General features: G+C 43.6%; 1 protein-coding gene across 1 annotated transcript in view; it reads right to left on the reverse strand.

Moving 5' to 3' along the window:
- LOC117874266 overlaps positions 1-26436 on the reverse strand; it is a 41229-nt gene that overhangs the window by 11462 nt on the left and 3331 nt on the right. The window contains exon 2 of the mRNA XM_034764204.1: positions 3056-3272. The gene's annotated coding sequence lies outside the window, so the exon portion shown is untranslated. The remainder of the gene's footprint in view (positions 1-3055; positions 3273-26436) is intronic.

Here is a 26436-nt window from a genome sequence, read left to right on the forward strand (position 1 = left end):
CATTTAAATAGCCTGAGTGACGCCCTACAGGCTGAACTGTACGGTTGCAGCACAGACGATGGGAAGGAGCAGTGCTGAGTACAGATGGTCAAGGATTTTCAAACAAAACGTTTTTTATCAGAAAACGTCGATATGTTCAAACAGAAACTGTTTGTGAGAACCCAAAAGGGTCACCTTCGAACATTTTGGAAAAACATTTTGGAAAAAAACTAGAAATTGTCAAAATGTCCCATTCTGGCATTTTACAAAGGAAAAGTTTCATTTTTCAACTCAAAACAACTTTTCATTTTGAAATTTTAATCAATTTAGACTAAAAAAAAAAGTTTTAAAAGATTTTAAAATGCCAAAATCTAAATGAAACATTTCAAAATGATCCAGATAACACATTTGCATCTGAAGAAGTGAGGTTCTTACCCACGAAAGCTTATGCTCCCAATACTTCTGTTAGTCTTAAAGGTGCCACAGGACCCTCTGTTGCTTTTTATATTTGCGTTGACACAAATGGATTTTTTTTTTTTTCAGATTATCAGTTTGTGGATGTTTTTCAAGATTTTGACTTTTCGCCCTGTTTTGGAATGAGGGGGGAAAAATCCAAATGTTGAATTCTTTGTGCTCTCCCCCATACTGTCCACCCAACTAAGAGCCAGCCAGATTTGGCCCTGATTAAATACTACATACCCAGTTCTAGCATCCTTTCTCATGCTGAGTCAGGGTGGCAGAATCAGACCCTATATGATTCGGAGAACTCCCATGGAGCACATCAATTCTATAGGAGACAAAAGCATTAAGGAAATAAAGATCTGGGAAAATTCAGCGAAACACCTGGATTTTGGTGAGACTGAGAGTAATTAGAATGAGAAAACACTCAGACAGTCCGAATACTTAGCATTGGGAAAGCTCTTGACTTCTTCAACCCCCGCATGCAAATATCTACTCCTTACCCACTAGGTTTAAGCATGATTTGTTAGTCCAGGACATATCAGTGAAGGAGAGTTGGCATCCTCCAGGTCATTTGCTTACAATCTCTGTGGATTTTATATCCTCTCAATAATACAGTGTGAAACTAACCAGATCCAGTAAAATCCACTGATTATTTATGGCTAGGTGCTGCTTGCCCCTTATGCATTGGGGAAGGTGTGGGGTCTTCCTCCCCATGCACAGCCTGTGTAAGGGTCAGGCAGAATGGCAGTGCCCAGTGCTTTCGGGAGGGCAGGGAGAGCTCCATCCCTGCTGCTTCAGGGTGCCCACGGTGCTCTAAAGGAAACAGGCAGGGAGGTTGAGGGACATGGCTCCACCCTTCCCACACACTGGCCAGTGGAGTTAGCTGGCAGGGATGGCAAGCAGTAAGCTATACCCACAAAGGGTGCAGCAACAGGCATGTAGACTCAGGAGTCTCCAGGGGAGGCATGTCTCTGTGCTGGCTCATACATGCACAGCACAACCTTATCCTTCGCTGCAGGAACTAGAGACCACAATGACTTTGGTGACACTTGGCATACCAAGAGCATTGGCCAAAATGCACCTCCCAAGCTGTGGCATGATACAACATTCCCTGCTGACATCGGTGCGACTCTGGGACAGCCCAGGAGCGTGATGCAGCTAGGCAAGGCAAGAGGTACATCCGGATTTCTGTTCAGTCATCACTCCCATATACACTGGGACCAGCAGTAACAACTTGTCAGGCTCTATGTGCCAAGCTAGCCTGAGCGCTCCACTACCCTGAAATTAATCTCTTGATGCCAGGAGTATGATTCTTCTGACCTGAATTCCAGCGTTGGCAATACCACATGCAAGCAGTGTCATGGAGTTTGATTTACAACCTACACGGGGAGGAACTGGAGAGCTTTTTAGCTAGAGATTTCCCGAGAACGAGTTTGCTCTGGGGGCTGACTCCACCCTTCCCCAGTATAAATACGTTCAGTTGCCACTGTACATAATATGCTCAAAATATGCTTCTTGGGGAGGGATTTTGTTCTCAGTGACTTTACAGAAGCCACTAACGCTACCAATGACAACTCACTCCAGCCAGACACTGACTGTGAGTGTGAGGAGAATTTTTTCTCTCCAAGAAGGAGACGAGAGTACTCTATTTGGTTATACATCTTTGCATTTATTTATATATACCTATTTGTTTGGTTATACATCTGGAGCACTGTATAATTGAAACACACTTGGTCCCAATCAGCCAGCCATCCGCTGCTCCAGCCAAACCAAACCAAATGGACAAAGGAAACAGAATAAAAAAGGACATAGGGCTGAACAAGGAAGAGAGAGATGAGCTGACGTGAAAAGCAGGTCCATGCGCCAAGCCCTGAATGCAGACGCCGGGGGAGGGGACTCTGGCAGACATATTACAGAAGGGGTGCCCGGGACAGGATCCCTGAACCAAGCAGGGACTGTCCCTGCCTTGCCCCAGCTCGTACCTCAGGACAACTTGACCAGTTGCAATAGCCTTAAGGACTTTGTGGAGAGGCAATTATTCAGGTACCTTAGGACTTGATCATTGAGGGCTATAAGCAAAGCCTTGAACTAAATTCATTTGTGGCCTAATGCAGCAGTTCTCAAATTTTAGCAACCCGAGGACCCCCATTTTGATTTTAAATTTTTCACACACCCCAAGCTCCCCACCCAGCCCCAGACCCTGCCCCCACTCCACCCTTCCCCCAAGGCCCACCAACACCCCACCTTTTCCTGATCCTGCTTCACCCCTGTCCCTCCTCTTCCCCACCTCTTTCCGGCCCATTCTCCTGAGCGCACTCCATCCCTGCTCCTCCCCTACCCTCCCAGCGCATCCGGCACACCGCTGAACAGCTGTTCCCTGTTGTGCAGGAGGCGCTGGGAGGGAGGGGGAGGAGTTGAGGGTGGGAGGGGGAGCAGTTGATCAGAGCGGCCTGAGGACCCCCTGAAGTACCCTTGTAGACCCCCAGGGTTCTGAGGACCCCAGTTTGTGAAACTCTGGCCTCATGAATACCCCTGCTGTGTGACCTTAAGCAAGTCATTTTCCCTCTTGGTGTCTCAGTTTCTCCAACTATAAAATGGAGATAATAATACTGACCTGCTTTTGTAAAGTGCTTTGAGGTCTACTGATGAAAAGAGCTGCATTACTGTTGCCAGTGCAAATCACTGAAGGTGGGGATTGATGACTGACTTCTTCCTATGAAGGGTAGCTGCTCTCTGCAACAGGTGAAGCTTCCAGGTGAAAGTCAAGTATAAACCCCAAGTAGGAGTGAAGGACAATGACGTGATGGCCATATGAATGACAGGGGTGAGATCTGCATTGGGAAGCAAAAGACAGAGAAGTCTGAAATGGGGCCATGGTGACCTTGAGGTTCCAACCTGCTTCACAACCGGCAGCCTCACCCTCTGAACACTGGAGGGCGAGGGGGAACGCAAACCACAAGTCCCTCCCAGTACTTTCCCTGACCTGTCGTCATCGTCTCGCTCATATCTATAGACACAACTGTATCTAACACAAGCCAAAATGGCTGCCCAGCAATCCTGCAATGGTTGCGTGAGATGGAATTTTAAAATGCCGAGCATCTAGCACTGTGGAGGAGTGTTATATAAACGGAAATGAATGAATGGTAATAAACATTACCCTTAGCAGTCTTTGTAAGATCAGGAATTAGCTTGTAACACCTTTGGGGCACGGACCTTAGCTTAATAGCAGTTATCATTTATTAATTATCAAGATTATTATTATGGTAGTGCCCCAACCAAAATCAGGGCCCCATTGTGCTAGGCACTGTACATACACTGAGACGCATTGGGAGGCGCAATTGCAATACATGTAGGTATACCCAAGCTAGCTTTGATCAAACCAGCTTGTTAAAAACATGACAGTGTAGCCCCTGGCCGCCCGGGCTAGCTACCTGAGTACAATCCTGCCCAGGAACCTAGGTACACATGCTGGTGGCTAGCCCATGCTGCTGCCTATGCCAGTTTTTAGTGAGCTACCTTGGGTATGCCTACATCCGCTGTCCTGATTGCAGGGTAGCCATACCGGTACTGAGATAGACTTCCTCTTTCAAAGAGCTCACAATCTAAATAGACAAAGGCCAGGAGGCAAAACGGTCACCAAGAAGTGAAATGATTTGCCTGAGGTCACCCAGCAGGTCACTGGAAGAGCCAAGTCTCTTGACTCCAGTCCATGTTGCCTTTACCAGTACCTTCCATAAGGAACCTTCCATTGTCTGTGCTGTAATAAACCCCACCTTTTAGTAGTAATAACCCACCCACACCATCTCGGGTGGATTTGACCTGGCAACTGAGACTGAAGAAAGTCTTTGTAGGCCAATATCAAGCTCCTGAACCATCTAGTCTCCCAGTCCTGTTTACTTCTCCAAATAAAAATCAAGTGAGTCCCCATAATATTGTCCCATTTATTGCAGAGAATAACGTGCTAAATGTACAGAAACTTGCTCTGGCCTTTTCTGATTTAAAAATTCCCTCCAGATGCTTTACATCAGGACATACTTAGAGCGGCACCAAAAAGTCAGTGTCCTCACTGGAAATCATTTTCAGTAAAACTTTGGAAATGTTGCGAATTCCATATACTAATCCTCTAACAACAGCTCGGCATCTTAATCCTGCGCTGGGCTAATCTGGGTGCCTTCAATGCCATGGATTAACATCTTTGTACTGCCGCATGGGAGGGGATTTGAGTTGGTGCACCGGCAAGGGCAGCACGCCAAGAGTATCTGGGTTATCGAGCCAGTTTGTCTGGTTTTGAAGGCAAGAGCATCTGCTTTTTATTGTTGAAGACGGGGATCTGTCCATCTTTTGGCAGTTGTGTCTCTGGGAATAAATTTTTGGGGGGAAAAGACTAATAAATTAATGAGATTGCAATGCCTAGTTTACCTCAACAGACTTTGAAGCAGTTGACTTGATAAAATTCATTGACTGATCCCTATCAAATCTTTTGCTTGAGCTCTGGATTAAAAGAGGCTAATTTGAATGTCTAAGTAAATCAAAACTCTTCCATTCCTTGTCTCTCTCTCCCTGTAAAAACAACGGTGCTTTGCCAACCACAAGGCTGGACATCATGAGAGGCAAACAATCGAAAAAACATTTTGCATATGTTCTCATTTACTGGTTGTCTGTTGGTAAATTAGTCCAGTTCCAGCCAATAAGGGAGAACTTGTTTGATGCTTGTCCTATCAGTGACAGCAGCATTGAGGAACATGAGCACAGCAGCTGGCAGTTGGACAGTGTTGACATGCAGTATATATAAATGTGTTTTTCATCCTAATAAAAACATCTTTTAAGATTAAGGTTGCAAAATCAAGCACTCAAAAGTAAAAAATGCTAGAATTAAGGCTGTCTGTGCAACCTTAATTCAGCTGTCTTGTATGTATGCATTATGATACAGTTTTTAACTGCATACTATTTTTGACCGTATCCCTTCCTCACTCAGTGCAAAGGATGGACAGTGCTCACTAAAGGGGTAGCTTTAATAGTTCTTTTAATCCTCATCATTCAGAGTGTCGCCCCAGGTCTACTTAACATACACCAGCCAAACCCTGCTTTGAATACAGAATTATTAATTTCCACTATGGCATCTGAGTGCTTCACAAACATTAATTTATTTCCACAACACCCCTGTGAGGTGAGAATATTATCCCCATTTTAACGATGGGGAACTGAGGCACAGAGCGCTTAAACTATCAAGTTTCCACTAATTTTGGGTGCCCAACTTGAGAAGCCTAGGGCCTGGTTTTTCAGGCTATTTAGTATTTGTACAGCACTTTATATGTTCTAAGTACAGCTCTCAGTGATGTCATTTGAAGCGGTGAGTGCTTGACTCTGCAACATTAGTGTTTTCTTAATACAGGTTTGGGGTTTTGGTGGGGAGAGGGAGTTGAATGTAACTGCCTAAGTTTAAAAAAAAAAACTGAAAAAATAGAAATTCCATCATGTTGAAGGCTATTGACTCCTACATGGATCATCAGTAAGGTTGGAACCTTGAGATCCACAGCACAAATCTCTACTACTTGAGCTACTGGTAGCAGTAATAGGTTGTTATCCTCTGTGTGGATCAACTAAAGCAAGGGGATGAGACACATTTTGCCAGTGGGTTTCACAGCTCTTTATAGACAGTAGAGGCATGATGAGACTCAGGACTCCCTCCTGGGTTAAGTTCCGGGTTCTGGAAGGCAGTGTTCTCTATTGGTTACAGCTCCTTTTGCCCCACTCCTCCCTTTTTGGCCCCCCTTCTGACCCTGTTCCCCAGCATGTCTCCCCCAGCCTTCTGTCCCACCCTTCTTCGCTTCTACCCCCTTGTTCCCATCCTACTGTCCCGTACCCTGCAATCCCTGGCCCTTTCTGCTTAGTTCAGATGGAATCTTCAGAGGGGTGCCAGCTTCTAACAGTATGTGCATGTGTGAACTGTGATTTTCACAGGCTTATAACCTGCTAAAATTATTGGGCAGATTTTCACACAGAGACAGCAAAAGGAACATCCCTGGTACTACCAAATTTCAAGCCCTTACACCAAAGGATGGAGGCACTGGAGCGTCTCAGTGAAATGGTTGTAAGAATACTTTAACAAGGGCCAAACAACGTATTTTTTCCCTAACCTTGTTCTCAGAAGTAGCTAAATCATTTGTGCTGTAACTTTCCAGAAAAATTCAGCCCAAGGCAGATACCCAGCATGGAAAATTTCAGCCTGAATGGTTAAAGTCTGGCTACGTTATAAGCAACTGAAAGTAGGAGCTTATAGTGGGAAGTGTCAGGCAATCCTAACTATAGGCATCATTGCCAGTGCTGCCTATAATCTTTGTGTGTGTGTGTGTGTGTGTGTGTGTGTGTGTGCACACGTGTGTGTGTGTGCGCCCATGTTTTCTCTCTCTCCCCCCCAAAAACACAAACACATTGCAATCTCCTACATTTTTAAAAGTGGCTGATGATTTTAGGTGCCTTAGCTTTTGAATACCCAACTTGAGACACTTTAAAAAAGAGTTCTGATTTTCCGAAAGTGCTGAGCAACCCCTCATGAACACCAACCCCCTTTGATGTGCCTCAAACTGCCCCCCCCCCCAAAACTGAGACAACGAATCACTTTTGAACATTGCCTTTACAAAAGCCTTGAGGCCTTATTTTCAGAATGCAGAGCACCTGCTATGTCAGCTGAAGCCAGTGGTGGCGCCAGTGCTCAGCACCTCTGACAATCAGATGTAACTATCACTATAAAGGTCAGTGACTATAATCCAGAGCAGCAATTCAGGATTTTCTACAGAGATTTAGAGAATTGATTGGGTTGTGTGCGATGGAGCGTTTGTGTGGAGTGGCACAATTGGGGATTCAGAGAAGTGCAAGGTGGAGAGGACTGAATACATCATCCAGTCCCCTTCCCTGCTGGTGCAGAATCATTCCCTCCAGTGCAATTTTAAAGCTATCATGGACACAGAAAGAGAAAGATCATTATTATTATTGCACAGTGGGCAACCTGCAGCCTGTGATTTGCCATTGTTTCCACAGAGATTTCCAGTGCTACGTGGCCCAGCAGAGCTCCTACATACCGTAGGCAATGAATAGCATACCCCCTTTGAATGGCTGCCACCACACAACTGAGAATGATGGAAAATCACAGCTAGCGCTGGATGTGATAAAAAGACTGTAGCTTAATGACCACATCAGCTCTATCGTGAGACCAGACCCCTCCTTACCCCACTCCCCAAGAATGTGGAAAGATGATATAGAAGTGTGGCTTTCTGCTGTTAAAGCAGGGAAATGTGCTGTTAACAGTATGATAGAGCATATTCCTACTGGAAAGAAAAAATTGTGCATTCACTCTGCATAAGAAGACTTTTCTTTTAGGTGTCTGTGGACCATTTTAGCAACAGCTGTCTTGTCTTTTCAACTAACCTGACCTATCCTTTGATGAGTGTAGGCTAAATTCTGCTCTTTGATACGGTTAAGTACTGTAATACTGCTTGTGATGAAAACAAAAGCGTAAGGCCTAGATCCTTTATTCATTGTGATCAATGGAATATCTGCCATCTCTGGAATGATTTATACAGATGTAATCTGTACATCTCATTAGGGATTTCAATAGTTCTGAAAAAAGTACAATCAGGGAAACCTACCAAGCCAGACAAACACCCTCAAATCATGCAAGTGTCTTCCAAGGACAGACTCCCGTCTCATTTGGATGGATTTATGTGTAAGGAGACATGGCACAGAAATGAAAAATGTCGGGTATTTTTGCAATCCATCATGGAACAGAGCATGGAAGTATACAAGGAGGTTGCTGCTTTGACTGCAAGAAACCTCTGTAAACATGATCACTTTAAACAACTCTTAACATTCTTAACCATTTCACTACTGGTTAATGTCCTTGGTAAAGTTCATTGGGAAACTACATTGCCAGGGGCTACTGCATGTACCAGGTACATCTCACAATAATACCTGACACCATCTTCTAATTCTAGCCCCCTCTAACACTACCTCAAAATAAAAGGAGAAAATTAATAAAATATTAAAAAAAAAAACCCTATCTCCAGCAGAGTTTTGACCAGAAAAGAGAACAGCCAGAAACTCCAAGTCCACCAGGGACTTCACTCGTGCTATTGATTTTACATGGAAGACACTCAGATACCATGGTGATGGGCAGCAGTATAAAACTCTCAGATAGATAGATCAGAGCATTCTATTGCAAACCGTCAGTACACCCTGCCCTGGGCTGCAACAGGAGAGATGCTGGAGTTGAGCACCAGTAAAGAAGTGGTAACATTTTCTCCTATGCCTGGTGGTGGTGCTCTATGCAGCCATGTGGGATGGAGAATTGAGTTTGAGTCACATATTCTCAGCCTCATGCTCCCTGTGTTTGCAGTACAACAGATACATCACACAGAGCCTGAGAGGGAAGCAGAAACAGCTGTAGGTGCCAGTTGATTAAAGAAGAAAGTTAACAGGCTTCGGAGAGGAAACTCTCCCTGTGCAAGAAGGATGGAGGTTGCATCCTGGTTGGAGAACGTGGGGGGATCTTCAGACCTTTCGCAGAGATATAGAGCTCCCAACCCAAAGACACAATTTACCATTGCAGTTAATAATATCATTTCAGTGTTCAGGAGATACCAATTTGCAGACTGTGAGAGCAGTGACCCAAAACTTCCCATCAACATCACTAACAAGAAAAACTGTCTAATTAGGAATTTTTATTTGTGACATTGGTGTAAATAACAGGCCTAGAAAAAATGAGACACACTGACCTAAAAACAGCAGGCCTGACTCCAGGTGTATGTCCTCTGCAATCATGGACTTGCACTAGTGTGGGAACAAACCCAAGCATGGCAGTGGGCGAGTCCCATTCCTTTGGCTTGCTGTGGTTTGATGCATATTGATGTCTCCCTTTGTGCTCCTGTCTCTATTAGAACATCAATTGATTTGGTCACGTAATACTGACTATAGAACTCTCCCTGGGATAGTCCTGCCTATATTTACAACACCGAAGATTGGATAGCTGACAGCTCATGGGCCTGATCCTTCTCCCATTGACAGTACACTTCCCACAGATTCTCAGGGGGATGATGCCAGGGAGCCAGCTTACAGAACTATTTGTGACCCGTTTTCGAAACAAGTTGGGTGTACAGATTGTTCCAAACACTGCAGCTTGTGTGGGTCAAACCTTGCTGAAGATTTGGTCCATGGTTCTTAGGAACACTTATCAATGCAGAGTTTTTGTCTTGACCCAGTCGTCCCTTTAAGCCGGTCACTAGGGTGAGTTTGTTTCAGTCTCTAAAGAAAACATTCAACCCTATCTAGTCCTGTCTGGCTGTCAATTGTTTTCATGTCTCACTGGATAAACTAGGCCTAATTTTTCCACTGTCTGGCACCCTCTGTAGTCATTGAAACAATGCAGTGGGGGGCCTTATGAAAAGCTATTGGCAAAAGCAGGTTGGGCCAGAGGCCAAGGTACTGAACTGAGGCTCAGGAGACCCGGATTCTATTCCTGGCTCTGCTGGTTGGTCAAGTCGCTTCCCTTCCTCTCATTTATCTATTTAGACATTAAGCTTTTGTGCAAAGAGGCTAACAAATGCCACAGACTCAGAATGGGTTCATGTGGCACAGGTGCAGATGGTTACACAAAGGGCAAAGCAGTGAGGAATCCCACTCCCTATTTCCTTCTGGTTTGTTCTGCTGCTTCCAAATCATTCATCAAGTTTCTTTCTGCGCCACACGACCCTTACTGATGCACACACGAAACCCTGCCTGGGCCAGAGTCACCGTTGTTTACACCAGTGCAAGATGGGTGTAAAATGTAGCCAAGTCAGAACAGTGGTATCTTACTCCACCTTTGCACAAGGTGCAGGCCAGTGGAGAATCAGGCCTCCTGACTTTTTCTAGCTATTGACTCCATACTATTCGTCTTCGTTCACTTCTTTCTCTTGTTTCTTCTCATCCATCTCCTCTCACTTCACTTCTTTCACTATCCCTTCTCCTGGTCCCGTCTGTGCTTCTCTTTGTTACTTAACACAGCTTTTAAGAGGACACAGAAGAATGTTTCTCCTCCATTACAAAACCAACAGCGTACTATGCAACCTGAACATTCATTCAAGGACTGGCAAAATCAAGCTGGCCTCTTCATTTTAGGTCTTGAGCATTACAAGAGTGCTGCACGTCTGTATACATATACTGTAGTTAGTTAAAAGATGAGGCACCAGTCGGTGGTGCCCAAGAATAGAACCTGAGTTTTGTAGGGCCAATTAAACTTGTTGAGCACTACGTATGGCTGTCTCCGTGCAGCTCTTCATGTCAGTTCTCAAGACCGGGGGCATATCCTGCTATTCATATGTGTAGAATTTCCATTTATATCTTTGGAATGACAGGTACGGCACTGCTGCATTCTGGGGATCTCTGACCTCCTTCAGGCCTGGTAGCTGGTGTATTTTGCTCTTCTAATGATCAGCCACGAAAACTGTTTTACTGATATTGACTTCCTATCAAACACAACATTCAAAACCCTTACTTACAACTGCCTTCTGTGCCATCATTGTCAATGTAACTAACGTGCTCCCTCTTCCACTGTGAGCATACACTGGGCAAAGGCTGATGTGATGATCAGAGTGTCAGCAGAAAGGGACATCTACTGACGGTGCTAACGAGCATTATCACAGCCAGGAGTACAGCTGCCCTCTTGCTTTGAAAGACTCCCTGAGCTGTAGGGTGATGAGCAATCCCCAATGACAGTCACTTTGTGCAATGAAAATTGATTCTGTTTATGAAAGAATTTTATTTTAACCTGATTTTTCTCGGTGAAATATGTGAAAGGAGCCATGGGTGATGGTTCCTACCTGAGACTACCATTGTGATCACATCACAGGAGCAGGGTGCCACAAGCTCACCTGAACAGAGGTGTTGCTTGTTACGTCATTCCAGAACAAACCACTAACTCACCTCTACCTGCTACACCAGCTAATGTTCCACCTAGGCTTGCAGAGAGCAAACTTTGCATCGCAGCTTCCTGTGCAAACCATAGCCTGGATCATTCCCTCCTGTGATCAAGCCCAAGGAAGTGGCTCTCGGGGAGGACGTCTCAATGAGAATTCCCTCATGGAGAACTGTTCACGTCATTCTGTCAGGGGGACCTTGCAACCCCTACCCAAGGAAGAGGCCACAGGACCTGCCCCAAACCTGGCAGATCCCCAGTAATCCATAAGAGACCAGCTCCATTGGCGTCACATTACTGGGGGCTGTCCAACTGCAGCTCCTCCTGCGACCTGGTTGACGGGGCTCTGCTAAGAAGCTAGCACAGCTTAGGGTTGTATTATCTATCCTAGGAGTCTCTGCAGAGCCAAAGGAGAATGATGTCCATCCGCTACCCCTCCCCAGCCTGCTCAGTCTCCTCTCCTTCTCCACTCGCTCCCAATGGAGCCTGAGGAGGTATTGCTCATGCTTAATACCATGCTGACCTCACCTGTGCACCTCCCACCGCCTCCTCTTCCTCTGGGCATGTGGCTCAGCCAGCGGGGAGAAAGCCAGCTGGCAGGTATATGTTACATTGCCATCAGGATTCCCATAGGTTTCTGCAGCTATGGATCTCAACCAGGCCTACACAGGCACCTTGGGCCAGGCAAGGTAGGGAAAGAGGCAGGTTGCAGAGCAAGAGGCACAAGGATGCTGCCAAGCTGTGGCCATAGGCTAGACCAGTAACTTTCCAGAAAGAGCATAGACGAGAGAAGCACCCAACACTGCACACACAACAGAGTTACTAGGGTAACAGTAGCTGCAGGGGGAAGTGAGGCAAGAGCAGTTAGATGGAACAGGGTATGACAAATGCACCTACGCACTGGAGGAGAACAACAAGTTTACTGAAAGGGCAAATAATATAGAACACCCGTCTCCCTGTCCCATATAACATGAGTTATTGGCTAACTAAAGGCTTGCCTGATGCTTCTGACCAGAACCACACAGTGCTAGATCTCTAGCAGGACAAGTGGAGTATCACACAGTAGCTGGTCCTTGTGAGTAGGCCAGGCCCAGGGCCCCTGTGTCTGAGCAGGTGGGACCAACTGAGCCAACTAAAGGTTTCAGGGTTACTCAGGAGTTCTAAAGGCCTGTCAGAGGGCCGGCCGGAAGAGGAGGAATGGCTGGGGGCAGGCTGTGCCTGTGGAGAAGGCCTGCTGTGGAATGGAGCTTACGCCTGTGGTGGGTCCCTGAAACAAGGGACCAGGTACTCAGGGAGGTAGCCCTGGGGCTGGTGTTCCAAAAGGGGAACAGAGCTGGCTGGGACTAGGAAGCTGCTAGAACAAAGGATGAGCTGAGGAACTCTTTTTGTCTGTTCATGTTCTAATGTTTGGATAAGTACACTTATTTAAAGGAGACTGAGCATGGCAGTGAGTGTTTGTTAAGCTGGGGAGAAGCCCTGCTGTGTCACATATGGTGAAGACTGTGGACATGTTGGTTGGCCCCTAATACAAGGAGGCAGGGGTGCTGGAACAAGGGTGGCGAGGGGACCATGTCCCTCCCACTTTTTACCTGCCGTAAGGGTGAGCGACAGGGGCGGAGGAGGTGGAGAGGAGCAAGAGGGGGGCGGGGCCTTGGGGGAAGAGATGGTGCAGAGGCTTGGGGAGAAGGGGTGACGTGAGGGCAGGCCCTTGGAGGAAATGGGCAGTGTGAGGGCAGGGCCTCAGGGGGCTGGGGCGGCATGAAGGCAGAGGGGAAGGAGTGGGGTGGGGCCTTAGGCGTAAACGGGGGGTGGGGCCATGGTTCGGGCACCAGTGGCCCCCCACACTTTTAGGGACTTTCTGTCGCACCTGCAAGGATCTTAGGTGCTCTGTGAAGAAAGGGAAAGCAGAGGCAGGATCTGCAGAGTGACCTGTGGCCATGAGGGGTGGTGGCCATCATAATTACAGGGACATTACAATGAGTGCTGCTGGGTAGCTGCAGTGCACCTACCCTTGGCATGACTCCTTGTTATTCCGGGGAGTTGGGCTCTATTCTCAGTTGCCTGAGTTGCTGTACTTTCTTGGGCAAAGGACTTAATTAACTTCTCCCTTCTTCAGCTTTCCCATCTTTTAAACGGTGATAATGATACTTACCCATCTTTGTAAAGAGCTAATGCTTAGTGATCTATGAATAAAAAGCTCTAAGTAGCAAATGTTGTTGTTGTTGTTTATAATACCACGGTTCTCCCTGCATCTGTAGATGTTCCCCTATACTGGGAGCATGGTGTTTCCTATATGAGACAGAAAAAAGAGGGACCTAGGCATCTAAATACCTTTTGAGGGTTTGGGCCTAACTCCTGTTGGGGGAATTTATGGCCAGGATCCTCAAAGGGCCATAATTATTCTGCCATGTTATCCAACAGTACATTCACCAGGACCTCACATTCAGCATGTTATTCACTTTATGTCGATTCTGTAAAGACTATTAGTATAGCAATGATAATTGAGGCCGCAAAGCAGATTTGTCAAAACATGCTAGTAATCAAAGACATCACAAAAGATTCTATTTTTAACTAAGAATCTTAGTAACTTATAGTACCACGTTCTGATGATGCAATAAATGATCAAATTCAATACCCAGACAGATAGGACCAAATGTTCCAAAAGCACTAAGGGTCTTTTCATTAATCTTTGCATTGTCTTCAGTGCTTATTGGATAAGGTCCAATGCAGCTAAAACAGTATCCTTTGTTGGCGTGGAGGAATTGCCCAGTCAACAAATATATGACCCGAAATTCAGCCCTGATCTAAGTAGAAGCAACTTCCATAGCTTTGATTTAAGGATATGAGAAACTCTTATGAGTTTCTGCACAATTGGAATCTCCATAATTTTGTTTCAAGGAGATTACACATTCTAAGGATGTCATCAAGGGGATTTAAGAGTTTGGTTCAAAGAACTTTAAACCTTCCTAGACACACCCAGAGTAGTCACTATAGTCTACAAAGGAATAGCTTTCATTCAGGGAGGTTGCAAACTCCATGAGTATATTCTGCATATTAGTAAAATGCATCGGCTAAATAGTTCTGGCTGAAGCAATGTATACATTTTATAGACAGACACGTGACACAATATGGGAAATCTGGGAGCCAAATGGCTCCCACTCAAGAAATAAAGGCACTTGCAATGATAAAGCATTTAGTGTCGCCAGTGGGCTGTATAAGGCAGCGGAGTGTATCCCTTACAATATGCACAGGCCTATTCAACAGTCCTTGTAAATGCCATCGAAGTAAACATGGAGTTTACAAGGTCTGCAGGCATTGGCTATGAAACTTAGGAAGTCAACACATGTTGCCTATGGATCTGAAAATGTCTAAAATTATAATTTTGATCCTGAGCACAATGGGCCCCTCGTGACTTTTACAGGGTTGGTCTTGCATACTTTGAAAGCTCTGCTGTGTTTATGACTATAGTTCAAAGACACTCTCAAAAGAGATGATCAGTTCTACAAGACCAATATCTCCTATTCAAGAAACATACAAGATCCAGAGAGGGGGGAAAGTGACAAAATAGATACCTAGCGAATTTAAACAACAAATAGTTCCAAGAAAATCATGATGTGCTCATGGACATTCCATGAGCAAAAAAAATACTGAATTCTTTAAATCAGTGTTTCCCAAACTTGGGACGCCGCTTGTGTAGGGAAAGCCCCTGGCGGGCCAGGCCGGTTTGTTTACCTGCCGCGTCCGCAGGTTTGGCTGATTGCGGCTCCCACTGGCCGCGGTTCGCTGCTCCAGGCCAATGGGAGCTACTGGAAGCGGCACGGGCCGAGGGATGTACTGGCCGTAGGGCTTTCCCTACACAAGCGGCGTCCCAAGTTTGGGAAAAACTGATTTAAATAAATGTGTGAATTATTAATGCAGCTCTACTTAAAAACTCTAGCATCATACCTAGACAAGCTTTCAGTTCCCATGTAGCCTCTGCAAGTAAATTTAAAAAAGCACCCCTAAGGAAATTCTAAGGTAAAAAAATGAAGATGACAATAACTATAATACCATTAAAGCTGTAAAATAAAGATCTATTAATTCAAAGCATTAGAAGAAGCTGCAGTTATGTAAACAAGTATTTAAAAGTGAAAACATTTGTAGCTAAGTTTCTACAAACACCTTAATACCAAGCCCATGATCGCAATCAGCTGCTTTGCAAGGGAGTTTTTAGAACGGGAGGAGGAGAGATAGATTCTCTAAAAAATTAAGGCAGTAAACACACACACACACACACACTACAAATAACAAAGCAAAACAAAAAACCAAAATCCAACAACAAAGAAAGCTACAGGAGTAAAGACAATGCAGGCAGAAGTCCAGCAAAAGAGTGGGCTTTGTGATGACAGGGAAAACCGCATGGTGACTTGCCTGCCAGGTCTAAAGGTTGCAGGTCTCTCGAGACATCTGGACAGGCCCATGTGTAGTACTGGGGAGGAGCCAGTGGTCATGGGTACATGTAGGTACCAGTGACATAAAGAAAAATAGGAGAGACATCCTGGAGGCCAAATTTAGGCTGCTAGGTCCTCCATGGTAGCATTAACTGAAATGCTTCCAGTTCCACGCGCAGGGCCAGTTAGATAAGCAGAACTAATGGGTCTCAATGAGTGGATGAGACGATGGTGTAGGGAGGGGTTTAGCTCTATTGGGAATTGGGAAACCTTTTGAGAAAGCAGGAGCCTATACAGGGGGGATGGGCTCCACCTAAACCAAAACAGAATCAGATTGATGGCATGTAAAATTAAAAAAGTCGTAGAGCAGTTTTTAAACTAAGGGCTAGGGGAAAGCCAATGGATGCAGAGGAGTCCATGGTTTGGACAGAGACGTCTCTAGGGGAGGATCTATTAAAGGGGATTCTCAATATCCTAGTAAGGAGAAGATAGGGTGACCAGACAGCAAATGTGAAAAATCGGGACGGGGTGGGGGGTAATAGGAGCCTATATAAGAAAAAGACCCAAAAATCGGGACTGTCCCTATAAAATTGGGACATCTGATCACCCTAGGAGGAGATGATGAAAGATAATAAAGTACAGGTAGGATCTGACGACAAACAATCAAATGAAAAAGAGGTCCATTCAATTACATCATGTAATGGCAGACAGTTACAAAGTGACAAATTTTATAAATGCTTGTATACAAATGCTAGAAGTCTAAATACTACGATGGGTGAACGTGAGTGCCTGGTATTAAATGAGGATATTGATATAATGGGCATCACAGAAAATTGGTGTAATGATGATAATCAATGGGACATGCTAATAACAGGGTACAAAATAAGAATGACCGAAAAGGTTGTGCTGGTGGGGGGATGGCACTATATGTGAAAGAAAGCGAAAGCATAGAGTCAAATACAGTAAAAATATTAAATGAACCAAACTGTACCATAGAACCTCTATGGATAGAAATTTCATGCTTAAATAATAAGAATATAGCAGCAGGGACATACTACTGACCACCTGACCAGGGTGGTGTTGGTGACTGTGAAATGCTCAGGGAGATTAGAGAGGCTATACAAATAGAAAACTCAGTAATAATGGGGGATTTCAACTATCCCCATATTGACTGGGTATATGTCACCTCAGGACAGGATGCAGAGCTAAAGTTTCTTGACACCATAAATGACTGTTTCTTGGAGCAACTAGTCATGGAACCCACAGGAGGAGAGGCAATTTTTGATTTAGTCCTAAATGGAGCATAGGCTCTGGTCCAAGAGATTAATATAGCTGAACTGCTTGGTAATAGTGACCATAATATAATTAAATTTAACATCCCTGGGGGGGCAGGGGCACACCAAAGAAGCCCATCACAGTAGCCTTTAACTTCAGAAAGGAGGACTACACGAAAAATAAGGAAGCTAGCTAAACAGAAATTAAAAGGTACAGTCCCAAAAGTGAAATGCCTGCAAGCTGCATGGAAACTTTTTAAAGATGCCATAACAGAGGCCGAACTTAAATGTATACCCCCAAATTAAAAAAACATAGTAAGAGAACCGAAAAGCTGCCACCGTGGCCAAACAACAAAGTTCAAGATGTGCTTAGAGGCAAAAAGGCATTCCTTACAAATGAATGTAAAAACCTTATTTAATGCTTTACATTTCAAATGCCTTAACTCTTTCACCTTTTCTGTATCTTTAATAAAAGATTAAAAGGATTTTTAATAGTGTGTTTGCCATGGTACTAAAGAGTCTGAAGTTTCGGTGTACCAAACCCCCAACCTTGTTTAAAACTCTTTAATGTTGGCCAATGACTGGGTTATGTTAACACCTTTAGTGCATATAGTCCATCTAAATTAATACAACAGACTCACCTCACCCTCAAACCCCAGCTTTCCACTGTGGTTGAAAGACCACACAGTAGTATACCTTGCTCGTCCTATGTAGTCCCAAAATGACACCACTTCCAGGAAGCCAACTACCCCATCTTCTCTCCTTATATGGAGAAGAAACCCCAATATATCTTCAATATTCTCTGAGACCCTGATCCTCCAGATACAAATTACACATCTACCCCTACTGAGTCCACTACACATGGAGTTAGGCCTCAGACCACAGAGTCCTCTTCATTACATCAGACCAGGATATTAGTCTCCCTTGGAATAGAGAAGGAAGTGGACATATTTGTACAAACATATTATGCTCTCGTTTGTAGTCAATGATTTAAAAAATTCCTGAAGCTGTAGGAGTTTCAGTATGAATGTATGGCTGGTAGGGGCTGGTGGGAAGGATCAGGTTATGAGTGGAACTTCTACTCTGAATTTCTTCAGTTTCAAATGTTTGCGGGTTTTATACATAGGGTATAGTAATAATGCTTTAAATTAAGGAACAATACAACCTTCACTCTAATTTATGAAGGGTTTTGGCTGGCAATATAATCGAAATATATTATAGCATTTGTTCTTAATGAGATCATTTACCTTGAAAGTTTACAGGTTCTTCAAAAGGTGGTCAGAAGTATGGGCTTTCAGTTTTAGGGCCAAATTTTCAATGGTGCGCACAATAGGTGCACCCACGAAAAGTTTGCTCTCGTATTTGTCCCCAGAATGGGAAAATGCACACATTACAGTGGGTTTCTCCATGCAAATTAGGAGGATCTTTTTTGCAGGCATCTTCCTTTAACATGTGACCTCCACTGAAGATCCCTGGCTCACCATTATATTTGTTATATTAGTGTTGTGGTTATAAGGGATTATTCTGGATGGCCTAATCAGCCTGGAAACCCAGTAAGGCTTCCGTGGGTAAGGGAGTTATTAAGATTCTAATGAACATAAGTCTCTGAGTGATGTTTACTCAGTCACACCCTGCATGATCGTATGAAAAAGATCAAAGAGTCCTGGAAATGGGTCAGCACGCTGTGATATGACTGGAAACAAATGAGGAGAAAAATGAAAACATTGTACCGTTCTAGAGAAAGGATAACTATACATTTGAATCTGAAAAATGCAGTTGTGATTGTTCGCTGCCAGGGAGGTAAGGTGCAACATGCTTTTGCATTGCAATTGTGGTTGTACAGTACTGGGGAAATAATGACCATCATGCTAAGGAAAATGTTTGACCTCTGAATACAAAACCCAGAAAGGCGTGCAAACAAAAGCTCTGTGTACTTACATGGAGGACTAACAATCACTCACTGACCTTCTCTGTAACTCAATGAGCCAGTAGACAAAATCAGCTGGCTAGGTGGACAGGTTTACGGGGGGGAGTGGGGGGTGGCAAAGGCAAATTAATTCCCTACGATATTAATATAAATATTGAAAATCCTGTGTGCTTACTTAATAAACTGTCACTGAAAAAAGTCTGGCCTAGTTATCTAGGCTTACTACAGTGCTAGGCTAGCTGGGTTCTAGGCCAAGAAAGATGATTTTGTGCCTAATGCACTGGACTGGGACTCGGGATCTACACAGACACCCTGTGTGACCTTGGGTAAGTCACTTAGCTCTTTGGGTGACAGTTTCATATCTGTAAAATGGGATAATAATACTTTCCATCTCAGCTTGGCTATTTAGACTGTAACTTTCTCAGCACAGGGTTGTTCCTTTACAATCTGGCCCAATGGGATCCCGAACTCAGATGAGGTCACTACATGCTACTGTAATAAAAATAACAATTGGCAGCATTGTATTCAGTGTTGTTGTAGCCATGTTGGTCCCAGAATACTAGAGAGACAAGTGGGTGAGGTCATAGCTTTTACTGGACCACCTTCTGTTGGTAGGAGAGACAAGCTTTCGAGACACACACAGCTCTTCTTCAGGTCTGTGTAAGCTCGGCAGCTTTGTCTCTTTCACCAACAAAAGTTGGTCCAATAAAAGATATTGTTTCACCTACCTTGTCTCTCTAATTACCAGCATCAGTTTTCTGATTTCATCTGTTTTACTTTAACTCTTTTTTAACTGTTTTAACTCTTTTGCTTTAACTGTTTTACTTTAATTCTTTCCCTCCTCCCGGGCCAAGCACGTTTCTGTAATAGCCCAAAATTCTTAGCTGCTTTTCCGATTCTGCTTTTAGGATGCTTTTCCGATGGTAGACTAGACCTTGGGTTTACACATAAACAAAGCTGTACATGAATACCCCATTTGCTGACATTCTCTGGTGCAATAAGTGAGTTGATGCGAAGTAACAAGAGCATTGGAATAAAAGCTTTTTGTATCATTGTGATTATTTTACATCGATGCATAATGTCCACAGGCGCTGTCATTATATTTCATTTTGGTATACTCCATTCAATTCATGTTACTGCTTTTAGACATAACTGATGGATACATCTGAATTACTTTTTAGTGGGGCTGCCAAGCGATTAAAAAAATTAATTGCGATTAATCGCAGTTTTAATCGCACTGTTAAACAATAATAGAATACCATTTATATAAATATTTTTGGATGTTTTCCACATTTTCAAATATACTGATTTCAATTACAACACAGAATACAAAGTGTACAGTGCTCACTTTATATTTATTATAAATATTTGTACTGTAAAAATAAAATAAATCATATTTTTCAATTCACTTAATACAAGTACTGTAATGCAACCTCTTTATCATGAAAGTTGAACTTACAAATGTAGAGTTATGTACAAAAAATAACTGCATTCAAAAATAAAACAATGTAAAACTTTAGAGCCTACAAGTCCACTCAGTCCTACTTCTTGTTCAGCCAATCGCTCAGCCAAACAAGGCTGGTTACATTTGCAGGAGATAATGCTGCCTGCTTCTTGTTTACTACGTTATCTGAAAGTGAGAACAGGCGTTCGCATGGCACTGTTGTAGCCAGTGTTGCAAGATATTTATATGCTAGATGCGCTAAAGATTCATATATCTCCTCATGCTTCAACAACCATTCCAGGGGACATGCGTCCATGCTGATGATGGGTTCTGCTCTATAATGATCCAAAGTAGTGCAGATGCCACCAGCAGAAGGTTGATTTTCTTTTTTGGTGGTTCGGGTTCTATAGTTTCCGCATCGAAATGTTGCTCTTTTAAGACTTCTGAAAGCATGCGCCACACCTCTTGCCTCTCAGATTTTGGAAGGCACTTCAGATTCTTAAAACTTGGGTCGACTGCTATAGCTATCTTTAGAAATCTCACATTGGTATCTTCTTTACGTTTTGTCAAATCTGCAGTGAAAGTGTTCTTAAAATGAACAACATGCTAGGTCATCATCCATGACTACTATAACATAAAATATATGGCAGAATGGGAGTAAAACACAGAGCAGGGGATATACTATTCTCCCCCAAGGAGTTCAGTCAGAAATGTAATTAACACATTATTTGTTTAACAAGCGTCATCAGCATGGAAGCATGTCTTCTGAAATGGTAGCCAAAGCGTGAAAGGGCGTACAAATGTTTAGCATATCTGGCACGTAAATACCTTGCAATGCCGGCTACAAAAGTGACATTGTAAATAAGAAGCGGGCAGCATTATCTCCCGTAAATGTAAACAAACTTGTTTCTCTTCGCGATTGGCTGAACAAGAAGTAGGACTGAGTGGACTTGTAGGCTCTAAAGTTTTACATTGTTTTGTTTTTGAGTGCAGTTACGTAACAAAAAAAATCTACATCTGTAAGTTGCACTTTCACGATAGAGAGTGCACTACAGTACTTGTATGTGGTGAATTGAAAAATACTATTTCTTTTATCATTTTTACAGTGCAAATATTTATAATAAACATGAATATGAAGTGAGCTCTGTACACTTTGAATTCTGTGTTGTAACTGAAATCAATATATTTGAAAATGTACAAAAACTTCCAAAATATTTAATAAATTTCAATTGGTATTCTATTGTTTAACAGTGCGATTAAAACTGTAATTAATTTTTTTGAGTTAATCATGTGAGTTAACAAGCCCTACTTTTTAGCAAGGAAATTGGAGCCACGGTAGCAACCTAAACAAGCAACATAAAGTCATATCTGCTTCAGGATCAGTCACACCTTACAGGCCCAAACCTGATAATCAGCCCATGGAGTCTGGGATGATTTGCAGCTTTGGCTTTGAGTGTGAATGGTAATATTAGTTCTTTTGCAGATGATTTGGTCAGCAGTGTTATGTTTAAAATATGCACTGACTCTCTAGGAGCATGCACACTGGTATAAACTAACTGACACACAATATTTAAACATGACTGTTGCACCATGGGGCCAGAACTCCATGCTCATTCATTGTGCTTTAGGCACAGACCACACAGGGCACTATGCTTAAAGATAAGTAAGTCAGGGCAGAGTTTCATTTGGAACAACCTACCAGAGCAAAAGACCCTTGCTATGGGAGCCTATCTCCAGAGTGTAAGCTACAGGACGAGGCTGACCGTCATCAGAAGAACATGTCCTAAGCCTAGAGAAAAGAGGTGGGGAGGCTAAGGCATTGCAAAGGAAACTGGGACAGCAGGAAGTTGGAAGGGGCAAGTGAAAGAGATGGGCGAGACTCACAGATGGGATCTGATGGAGAACCTGCCTTGTTTACTTAGGGATGTGGGAGTCAACAAAGCAGGTTCTCCATCTATGGCAATTATTTGCCCAAGGCACAAACACATTAGAACTGGCCCTGTTCTGAGTTATGTGCAGTAAGTTGTGTTAGATTCTGCCCTTCCCTTTGAAGACTTCTCTGGATACTCTTTCCTTTCTACGGATAAATTGGGCAGCCCTTTTCCTGCACTTCCATACTATTTTTCGAGGATATAATAGGAAAGGAAGAAGCCTGGCTTGCCATCAGATGGTTTTAAATTGACAGACACTCTAAAAATTACTTGACTGTTCAAATAGCGGATGTCCCTACTACCAGCTCCACAATGAACAAGTTATGATTTTAGAAGAAACTATAACTAAAGAAGAGCTACGTTCTGTTGAGAAAGAAATTCAGGTACATTTTGTTCACAGCACCCCATCCTTTACTTTTGTGTGTAGTCGTTATTCACTGGCCTGAGGAATATATTGATAATGGATGTGTAGGTCCCGTAGATTTACAAAAGGACCCAAAGATCTATGATTTCCAATAACCAGCCTTCTGAATGGCGTCCCACATTCCTGATGAGTGATCTTCTTCTATGAATGTGCTTTAACAACATAGTCAGGAGTTGCTTTCTTAGGCGGCTAATCGCTTTCATTTGAGAACCTCTCCTCCGAAGTCCCACTGCATCCTGGGGGGGGGTGGAGGGGGAGAAGAATGACTTTGTCTGGCAAAACTCTTGCCTGTGAATCGATTGTGATGCAGCGTTAATGTTCAAATTGGTGTTTAGTGGTTTTGAAGAGGCAGCATTTTTCAGTGCTTAGAGAAAGAGGCTAAGAGCCTGGGCACTTGATTTCTATGCTGGTCCCTGCCACCGACTTACGGGTTGACCTCACACAAATCCCATAATTTCTCTGTGCCTCTGTCTTCCCATCTGTAAAACTGGAATAATAATGCTTGCCTTTGAAATCCTCCTATCAATGATCGTGCCTCTGGTCCCTACCACAACATTAATATTAAATACCATAATGATAGAGATGCTGTTATTAGCATATAATGTGCATGATATGAAGGGCACAACGCAACACAATATTTAAAATATAAAGAAGAAAAGTGTTTTCAGATCACATGGTCTAGCTGTAATTATTAATTTGAGTGGCAAATATATTATTCATGTCTGTTACCAGCTATCGTAGTACTCGCACATACGATAAAGAGCCTACAGTGTTTGCCAGTAATACTAATTTACATTGCTATAGTGCCTTTCATCTGAGGATCTAAAAAAGCTCCATGGGCGTTAATTTATTTAATCCTCACAGCACCTACATGAGCCAAGTAAGAATGCCGTCCCCATTTCATTGATTGTTAAGCTGAGCTACCGCAAGGGTGCTCAAGGTCATAGCGAGTCCGGGGCAAAGCTAGATGCAGGACAATACAATGCACTGATTACTTTGCGTCAACCCACTCGTTGCACCAGAGAATGTCAGCAAATGGGGTATTCATGTACAGCTTTGTTTACATATAAAGCCAAAGCCTAGTCTATCACACTGCCTACAGCACAAAAAAATAACAGGTCCAACAAGATGGTTAGTGAATGTTTCTTGTGTGAGTGAGCGTGGACTGAGAGGACGAATATAAATTGTCCTCCTTGCCTAGGCCTGGCAAAATAAAAACAACCCCTCCCCCCACACACACACACACAAACAAACCTAGGATCAACATTTTATTTGACTCACAGTCCCCCGCTCTAACCATTAGACTACACTCCCTGAATAACAAGGAAGAAGAGAATATGCTTGAACTGTTATATTATTCTTATTACTATCATCTTCATCCATATTGCAAATACTTCCAAATCCAAGAGTATTCTCAGGCTTGTGGCTAGGTAAAATATTCTGATTATCTTGTGGTGCATCATTCCTTTAAGATACATTTCAGGGTTAATAAGCATACATGCCCCTGCCCTGCTATCCAGCTCGTGATACACTTGTTTGAGGAGATAAGCGAAACAGACGGGTGAAAGCAACAGGTGATGCATTTTAAAGTTCATGAAAAAATTATGCTGCAATACATTTCAAAGCAATTACCAGGAACACTCAATACGGCTCAGAAACATGTATGGACAAACAAGTTCCCTGTGGCCTAATGACATGGGCTCCACTGTTGCAACTGATAAGCATGGGCTGACTGCTGAAAATGTGCCTATCAATTGCAGGACTGGGTGCTTGGCTGTTCTTTTAGGAATATTTGGATAAATTGGCTTTGTGGGTGTAGTGCCAGGAGAACCCCGTTAGCCCACTGAGAATGAAACCCCAAAGCTGCCATCTGTGTTCCAACTCCATTAGTCTTTTGGGTGGGAGTGACCTTCAAATCTAAGCAACACACAACTGAACCAATACGTTCAACAGAAGATTCCTAAACACTCTAATAATGTCTTTTATCCCAAGCCGTAGTGTAGTCAAGGGTAAACAGAGTTTACCCACTTCTCATTTGGGGAATATGGAGTTTAGTTTTAGTTAGTTTACCCTCTTTTTTTTTAATCACTCCAAGAGGGATTCCCAAAGGCATTTTATAACCCATATATCTAGGGATCTCTCACCCACTGGTGAAATAAATGCCTCTCACTGAGATCTAATTTAGTCAGTAAACACTGTCAGTGATCCGTCATCCTGTCCCTGCAGACCCAGTAGTTCAATCTGTCTCTGATGTGGCTGAGGTGGCCAGCATACGGCTTCATAAGCCAGGGGAGCAAGGGGCAGGCTGGGTCCCCCAGAATCGCTACTGACATTTCAACATCGCCAACGGTAAAGTGTCGCTCACGGAAGAACATCCCCGCTTGCAGCTTTTGGAAAAGTCCTGAGTTCTTAAAGACATGCATGGTCACGCATCATCACCACCCAGCGCACATGGATATCAGCAGTGGGATAGTCCTACATCTCAAGCCTACCAGAATGGCGAGGGTGGAGCACTGTCCTCTGCAAAATGGCATCCTCCGTGCAGTGCATGTGAGCTGCTACTTTGGCAACCTTCTGAAATAGTACTGGAGTGGCATTCCAGGCTGTTCCCACTCCACTTCACCACTGGTATCAGTGAAGCACCCACAGTGATCAACTTGGCCTGTTGGGTGACCTTGAGCAAGTCACTTTACCTCTCACAGCTTCTGTTTCCCCATCTGCAAAATGGGGATAATGCTACTGACCCCCTTTGTAAAGCACTTTGAGATCTACTGACGGAAAGTGCTGTATAATAGCTAGGTAGTATTGTTATAAGTGAATAATATGTTTTCGGTATTGCTGCCTTTTCTTCTTTGTTTACTCACTTTTATCATAAAAAATGAAAACCAAAAAAAATATTTTAATCCTAAGGCAAGATAAGGCTGTAACACTACATTATTGAAGGAACAGAAAAGAATTCAATACCAAAAACCTATGTTAAAATATAGAGAAACCGGTTTTACACAGTCACTGGTAAATCCAGCAATACTCAGTTTCTTAACAGACGTGGGCCCAGCTCCTCAGCCCTGCTCCAGATGCTTTATGAGCCTGATCCAAAGCCCACTGAAATCAGTAGAAAGACTCCTGTTGTCTTCAGTGGGCTTTCCGTCAGGCCATGGAATCCCCTGGCTTCATTGTGGGGGAAGGATAGCTCAGTGGTTTGAGCATTGGCCTGCTAAACCCAGGGTTGTGAGTTCAATCCTTGAGGGGGCCATTTAGGGAACTGGGGTAAAAATCTGTCTGGTGATTGGTCCTGCTTTGAGCAGGGGGTTGGACTAGATGACCTCCTGAGGTCCCTTCCAATCCTAATATTCTATGAATCCTCAGGTTACTTGTGAAAACGTAGCACTTTCGTACCCAACATATACACTCCCCGTGTGCCGGAAGAGCCACAGCTGCCGTCTTCCATGACTCGGTGAAATTGTTACTGTTCCTTCACTCCTGCTAGCCTTGCAGAGCCTAGGAAGATAAGAGAAGCAGTGGGGTTGCACAGCTGCAACTGAGGGTAGAATTTGCCCTACAGAACCTTTACTACTGATGATGTGCAAGACATAAAGACCCAGCTTGACTCCCAGATT

The sequence above is a fragment of the Trachemys scripta genome, chromosome 3 (genome assembly GCF_013100865.1).
Source record: "Trachemys scripta elegans isolate TJP31775 chromosome 3, CAS_Tse_1.0, whole genome shotgun sequence".
Taxonomy (NCBI): domain Eukaryota; kingdom Metazoa; phylum Chordata; order Testudines; family Emydidae; genus Trachemys; species Trachemys scripta.